Source organism: Antechinus flavipes, chromosome 2, assembly GCF_016432865.1.
Source record: "Antechinus flavipes isolate AdamAnt ecotype Samford, QLD, Australia chromosome 2, AdamAnt_v2, whole genome shotgun sequence".
In the NCBI taxonomy this organism is placed as follows: Eukaryota; Metazoa; Chordata; class Mammalia; order Dasyuromorphia; family Dasyuridae; genus Antechinus; species Antechinus flavipes.
Genome location: NC_067399.1, coordinates 598,932,543 through 598,940,334, shown reverse-complemented (window position 1 = coordinate 598,940,334; position 7,792 = coordinate 598,932,543). Strand labels below are relative to the sequence as shown.

Here is a 7,792-nt window from a genome sequence, read left to right as displayed (position 1 = left end):
CTAAGGCTGTGAGTTGCAGAGAGAGTGCTCACCTGCATAGGTGGAATTTCCTCCCTTGGGACTTCCCGATACTAATGAAATCCCAAGTCTAGTCTTTATCCCTTTGTCTGTCAAAGAACAATAGTCAGGGAAGCACTTTGTAAACTTCAAAGTGCTATAGAAACATGAATTATTGTTGTTGTTGATTTAAATGCCAACTTGACTGACACCCAAGGGTAACAGAAGTAGCAGCCGAAAATATTATTTCCTTACTTTGAAGGACAAGGAACCTCGGGCTAAAAAGAGAAGAATGAAAGAGAATTGGTTGCCTTTTCATTTAAGAGCCTTATCTTGTCAGCCAAGTCCATAAAGAGAACACTCATCCCGTATGTTTTATCATTAAATCCATGGTGATAGGAACATCCCATAATGATCAACAGTATCATCGTTATCATTTCAGCAGCTCTGTATGGTATGATGTTAAAACCACAGAGAGAATTATCAAAAGATATCAGCTCACAGAGATTCTGGAGTAGGTCACTTTAAGGAGCTAGAAGCCTGTGCTAATCTATCGTGGCATTTGCACAAAAAGAAAAATCAGCCTTTTTGCTCACTGATTTGTTCTCAGAAAAGTCCTTAAGTCTCAGAAAATTCAGGGCCATTGGAACAGAGAGAAGTAGGAGGTAAAGGCCAGGGACAAATCACATTGTCAAACTGTTAAACCCCTCAAACTGGTATCTAATTATAGATTTAAAATCAGAGCATCAGAGCTCTACATTCTAGGTTCTAGATCTGTTACACCTCTGTGTCTTTTGAGAAAATTTTTTCTTCTCTAGGGGTCTTAACACTTTTTCCTGGGTTCCATGGACCTCTTTAAAGCTAGTTGGGTTCATAGCATGTTGTGGGTCAGCATCCACTCAAAAACCAAGGCTCACAAATCTCTATCAATGTTCCTTTCATCAGATCAGACCGAGTTAAAAGCAAAAGACATTTTAATAATTAGCAAACTAAAGTAGAAAACAAGGAAAATCCAACAGAGTAAGAGGAGAGAGGACTCAGTCAATTACAAGAAGCAATAGAACTTGTTACAGATACTGGCATACTGGAGGACTGGGAAATAACAACCCAAATTCAGGGAGACTTTCTATGCCAAGTGACCCAAGCACTTTCTATGTGATGTCCAGGACCATTCTAAGTAACCTGGACCAGACGTCTTATATCCTCAGGTTTGAAGAAACTAGCAGGTAAGAATTGCTGTCAGTGAAATTTGAAAGATACTGGGAAAAGGGAGCATCTCTCTCTTCACATACACATACATACAAATATATGTACATTTTTATACATATGTGTGTACTTATAAATTCTTGTGTTATATTTATATATACATATATATCTGTAGAAACATAGATGTGAATATCTATCTCTAATAGATAATAATTTAATATAATATATATGTATAATTAAAATAATTTAGCAAGTTTATGGCTCCCTTGAAACCTATTTATAGACACATTCTGGGATCAGTGGACCCCAGATTTGAACCCCTTCTTTAGTGAATAGGTTGGGTTAGTTGGCTGAGGTTCTTATCCTTCCAGTCTTATAATCTATGATTCTATAATACAAATATAAATACAAAAACATTCATATAGAGTTTATAAACTTATAAGTACTCCCTTCATAATCCTGTTATGCAAGGCAATATCAGAATAAAGTGAAGATTCATGCTGCCTTAAAGAGGGAAATAAGTCACAAAAGGTAGCAATAGTTTGACTCTTATGAAAACTTTCTATCTACCCCAGAGTCTAGCATTGTGGTCTAGCATTATAGTGAGCACTTTGTGCTTTTTAAATTGTATTGAGTAATATATAGGGAAAGGACAAGGGTGTTTCATATTGGTTTGTTTTTACTAATGGCATTGGGGATAGAGATTTATGGGGAAGAAAATGCTTGGTAATTCTTTAGCATCAGCTGGCCACCTCTTCTACCAAGTGTCTTTTAATCTTCACATTAGTAGTGCCTTGCCTTGCATAGAGTGCAGAATCTTGCCCAACCAAAATTACAATCTGGACAGAGTCATTCTGATTTGGTCTATGTCAGTCCTAAGTTTATATAAGTTTGGGCTGTTTGCCACACTCTTGTGTTAATGGTTCGATTTAGAAACGACACATTATCTTGGACCATTCTGGCTTTCAAGTCACTGGGGTCCATCAATGTAGGTTGACTGTGATTTGAGGATCATTGAAAGGGCATTGTCATTGTATGCAGTGAGACATTTATCTTCTGTAGAGGAATGTCTCCTGGTGTTAGACTGTTTATCTAAATTTGAGCAGTCTTTTTGAAAATACATAGAATCGTATATGGGATCAGAAAGCATATGTAAATCATGGCTACTCTTTGATAATACTGGGAGAAGGAATGTGGGAAGGAAGAAGGGAAGTAGGGAAGGAAAGAAGGAGGGAAGGAAGGAGGAAAGAAGAAAGAAGAAAGAAGGAAGGAAGGAAAGAAGGGAAGGAGGAAAGAAAGAAAAAGGGAAAGAAGGAAGGAAGAAGGGAAAAAGGAAGGAAGAAGGGAAGGAAGGAAAGAGAGAAGGAAGGAGGGAGGGAAGAAGGAAGAGAAGGAAGGAAGGAAAGGAGTTTTTCAGCTGACCAATTCCAGTTTGTAAAATTGAAATATTTGAAGCAGAATTCAATTGATTTTTACTTACAATGGGTTCAGCAAAGTCACCATGATGTCATGAAGGAAAAACATATCAGCTCTTTAAAGATAGGAATTATTGCCAATGAATCATATGATTATGGAATTTTTAATGCTGGAAGAGACTTTAGAGATCATATGTAGACCAGTCTTTTCATTATATAGATGAAGAACCTAGGGCCCAGAGTGCTGCAGTTAAGAGTTCTTCTGCCTCCCAGTTCGGTGTTCTTCCCACTACGGAACAATGTCATTGATCTTGATATCCCAGGCAGCACCTAGTATAGTGGCTTATACTTAGTCCCTATTTAGTAAATGCTTTTGGTTTGATGCATATTGCTATTACTATGAACATTTCAGGAAATGTTTTCATAATAGGCTGGTAGAATTATTGTTTTCCTCCAAGTTCAAATATTGTCACTAGGTTATGATTGAAGTATTAGGGAAAAGAATAGCCTCATGAAATCTAAAGCAGAGCTTCTTAAACAAAGAGAAGATAGAAAACAACTCTAGGTAACATGGAGGAAATCTGTTCATGGATCAAATCCTATTTAGCATATACAAGAAGGCCATGGAAAGTATATTCAGCCCAAAAAAAGATTTTCCCCTTTTGGTGCAGACCATGCTCCTGTTTTTTTTCATGCTATGCACAACAATTTGACTAAACCCTTTTCTGCTTACTATAAGGGGTATTTTTAAAAAATCCAATAAATTCCTACCCATAGATGAGTGACTGTATTATCAGCTAATTTAAATTAAATCTAATTTTCTTTTAATGTGTTTTTCTTAAAGTATTCTCTACTGAGGTGAAATGTGAAACATCATACTGAGTAAGTGAGCTTTTACCTGCTGCTTTATAAAAAAGCATGTTAATTGCCACCAGAAGAATCACCATTGTGGCCTTAATTTGCTTTTCTTTGTATTTTTTTTTATCATCTTGCCAACTACTAATAATGTACTGTTTACTTAATAATGGCAAGTGCCATCTAGCCAACTTCCATTACTTCAAGGGCTAATTGACTTTAGGTCTTTCTTTGGATGAAGAAACCATTATGAAAGGATTTTATTTTAACTGATTTTTTTCCTCTTCATTTACTGATTAGGCTAATAATCCAAAACCTGGGTCAAAGAGAGACATCATTGCAAAAAAGCATACCAGGACTCATTTTAGTCATTGCATGTGCAGAGTACTTGCATGATGAAAATCCTCTCAAACTAAAATTCAGAAGACATGATATTCCTCTCTCCTGTCGTCCTAGCAGAGGATGATATCTTAGCCCTTCCTTTAATAACCATTAAAAAGAGTTCTATAGCTACAACCAGGGGATAGTGCCTGGTACATAAGGTGGGAAAAGCTCTGAATCTGGAGTCACAGAATTTGAATTTGAATCTTTTCTGTGGTCTTTCTGGGTCTCAGTTTCCTTACTTGTGAAAGGACGGAGATGGACTAGGTGATTTTGCAAAGGTCCCTTCTAGTGATAAGTCTAGGACAGATCAGAAAAGACAGAAAATACAACCTGCCAATTCCTAGATATCTCATTTTTAATCTTTCCCTTCCTTTGAATATTCTTGTTATTGGGTTGTTTTTCAGTACTGTCCAACTTTTCATTACTCTACCTGGGGAAAGATGCTGGAGTAGTTTGCCATTTTTGTCTCCTGCTTATTTGACAGATGAGGAAACTGAGGCAAAAATGGTTAAGTGAATTGCCCATACAGCTAGTAAGTGTCTGAAACCAGATTAGAATTCCTGAATCCAGGCCTAGTGCTCTAATCACTGTGCCATCTGGGTGCCCATTGAACATTCTCATTTACTCATAAATAGATGTGAAATTTATAGAAACTCTGAAGTTACTGAAGCAAATACAAATAAGTATATAAATATATGGGGGAAGTGCAGGAAAGAAGAATGTAATATCTACAATACTTCTTTTTCTTAATGCCTATATATCTTTGTGTTAGCAAGATAAAAGTAGTTTCTATATAATTTGGTTTGCTCATAATGCTATGCTTAGCATATTTAGACATTAAAAATTTTAGAGAAAAAAACCTATTAAAACACTAGAAAATAGAAAAAACACTAAAAATAAATGAAAGAAGCACTTCAAAGGGCAGAACCTCTGGACTATAGTCATTTAGACCAGAGAGGGGCTTCCATCACAAAATTCCAGAAGCTTTAGTCAAGGAAAGGCAAAATTATTATGATCAGGCGATCACACTTCTCTGGCCAACAAATATATATGACTAATTGTGGTCTTGACGATATTTTACCTATCTCCTAGCTTTTTTCTAGGGACCTTAAAATTACTCACAGCTCAGATCAGGAACCACTAGTAAATACAGGCATCTCCACACCTGGTCCATAGATTTCTCTTGATTACATTGATTTCACAGTGCTTGGTAATTCAGCTATTGGTGGGGCTTCCCTGAGATACTCATTATGTTTCTAGTTTTGTTTTTCAATCATGTCTGACTCTTTGTGGCCCCATTTAGAGTTTTCTTGGCAAAGATTTTGGAGTATTTTGCCATTTTCTTCTCTAGCTCATTTTACAGATGAGGAAAATGAGACTTGCCAGGGTCACACAGCTAGGAAGTGCCTGAGGCTACATTTGAACTCGGGTTCTACTCACTCCAGACCTGGCACTCTATCTACTGTGCCAACTAACTGCCCCATTTTCCTAGTAATCACCTGGTAAAAAGAATAGTTATTAGAGTATTCTCTCTGGCTGTGGTTTGGTTATCTGTTCTTTATCAAATCATTAGGAAACTGGTCTTTCCATGATAACCAGAGGAGAGACAGGGATAGGGAGTCTGTGATGTTTTATCCATAAGTCTGGATGGCATCTAGCTCACCCTTGCTAGGTCACGGATGGGATTGGGTTTAAGGGTTCGCTGATTCTGACCCTCTGTTTCTTTAGGATTTTTTGTTGGGATACCTACAACAGGATCACACTTGAGGAAGTCAGAGATTCACAAACCATTTTCCCTGTTCCTCCTTTCATCCTCATAAGACATCAGGATAAATTGTGCAAATTAAGGACATTAATATAGGACACAGAGAACCCACACAGAGTGAGTTATGAATGACAAGGTGCCAGGATACTGGGTAGAGCTTCCAAGGGGCAGTCTTCTATCATTTCCTCTTTTTACCTTACATAACAAAAAGAAAGAAAGAAAAAAAGAAAATTAGATTTCTCCACAAGCTAAAGACATCCAGTTGCTTTGGGAGTGGTCTTACCCCTAAGGCCAAGTAGAAATCTTTCTCAGCTTTATCATTCCTACCTTGTCAGCAACAACTTGGTGAAAAATATACCTTTCCTCTGGTTTCTTACCATTTTGCTGACATGTTGATAAAAACAAAATGGCCGGCTCCTTCCCCTCAGCAGGAGCTGTTGCACTGCATGATTTCCTAGTGCAATCCTTCCAGTATACTTGGAGGAAGAGAAATGATGAGTGGCTATGGCATAGGATAAAGAAAAAAAAAAAAAAAAACGGTTATTTTCATAGTACCTAAATTGCTTTTCTAAACCCCAGGCAGACTCTCTAAATCAGAAAGCACAAGGTAATCATGAAACACACTGAAGAGATTCTGGAATCAGGGAATCTCTGCATGATAAAGTAGGGAATTTTCCAAACCAGTCCTCCTTGTAGTAGAGAGACAAATGGAGGAGGTGAGTGGGAAAGGTTTTATTAGGAGATAACAGTGAAGGAGAGAGCTGCAGCAGAGGAAAAGAATCCTGTTTCAGGAATCAGGAAACCTTAGGGTCCCTTTCTAACCCCGCTTATGATTTATTTTATAACCTTGGACAAGTGAATTCCCACTGAGCCTCACTTTTTGAAAAATGAAGTAAGATTAGATGATTCCTTTGGGTCTTTTTCAGATCTGAGATTCTGGGCTTCCTCCCCAAATTAGAAAGGCTGCTGAAGACAGCCCAGAGCAAGCAAGGTTGGGTGACTGGTTAGGCTTCTTCGTCACGCCGGTCTTGGGGGACAGCACCTGTCCAAAGTCTCGGAGATCCGAGCTTCCAACACCGTGTATAATGAGACAGCAGAGGCGGAGCAGGTACCTCCTGCTAAGCAGGCGGCAAACCATTAGAAATCAGGTCATTTGGACTACAGCGCTTTCAGCTCGGCTAACATTGCATTAGCGCATAAGCCAGCCCTGCTTTCGCGAGGAATCGAAACTTGCGATAGGAACGAGGATGAAATAGACAGCCTGGCCTCAATGAAAACAAATTGCTGCCAATTCTGTTCCTCTGGAACACAGGTGGTGCGCATTATGCCGGGAAATGAAGCCAACTCATTTTGCTCGGGCAGGAGCTGCCTGCGCCAGAGTCTTGACAGGCAGCTAGCCTTTCAGCGCGGCAATCTGTGTGAGGCGCCTTCCGCGGCTGGGGTTTAAAAGCCGCAGATTGAAATAAACGCGAGGAAGATTGCACGCATGTTGCATAATGTAGCCAGTTCGCTTTTGCAGAAAGGCCTCCCACCTCTCAGAGGCGAAGCTCCAAGGCCCCCTGGCGGCAGGAGCCAATAAGAGAGGGGCTTGCCGTTCTGCATGCGGGGATTTTCAGAAGCCGCTCGGCCCTATTCTAATGAGCGAGCCGATGCTCTCGTAAGTAAGCAGCTTCGTGGTTTGGTGTAAATGCAAAACAACATAAAAACTCGTGATTCTTCTCGGATTGCGAGGGAACAGTCACCAAGCCCACAAACTGCGCGGATGAGTGCTTCAACACCGTTGGTTTTCTTGCAGTCTGGGCGCTCGCCCACATTTGGTCCTGCCTGAAATTTCATAAATCCCCGTGGATATTGACTTGTGTTACTTGGGCGGGACGCTCCCATCTCCTCATCAGGCTCGCATCTTCTACTCTTTGCTCCTCCAAACTATTCCACCCACCTGGCAAGATTCAGCACAAATCTGGGTTACTCGTTATCCCTAATGCCCACCAAAGTCCCCACTCCTCAGCCAACAGCCAAAGGCAACCGGCAGTCTGGCTCCAAACTATCTTTCCAGCCTTACCTTCCATTGCTCCCTCACGAGTGACTAGCCATCTCTTCTTTCCCACCTTTGGGATTTTACCTACATTCCCCACTCTGCTTGCAGTTCCTTCCATTCCATCTCTGTTGC

The 7,792-nt window shown here is 39.7% G+C and overlaps 1 long non-coding RNA gene across 1 annotated transcript; it reads right to left on the bottom strand.

The window, feature by feature from the left end:
- Nucleotides 1-5,647: 5,647 nt before the first annotated feature.
- LOC127551639 (uncharacterized) lies at nucleotides 5,648-6,183 on the bottom strand. Its single transcript, XR_007951141.1, has 2 exons — nucleotides 6,000-6,183; nucleotides 5,648-5,817 (listed from the first exon to the last, which is right to left on the bottom strand). It is a non-coding gene; the product is annotated as an uncharacterized LOC127551639 (long non-coding RNA).
- Nucleotides 6,184-7,792: the final 1,609 nt, after the last annotated feature.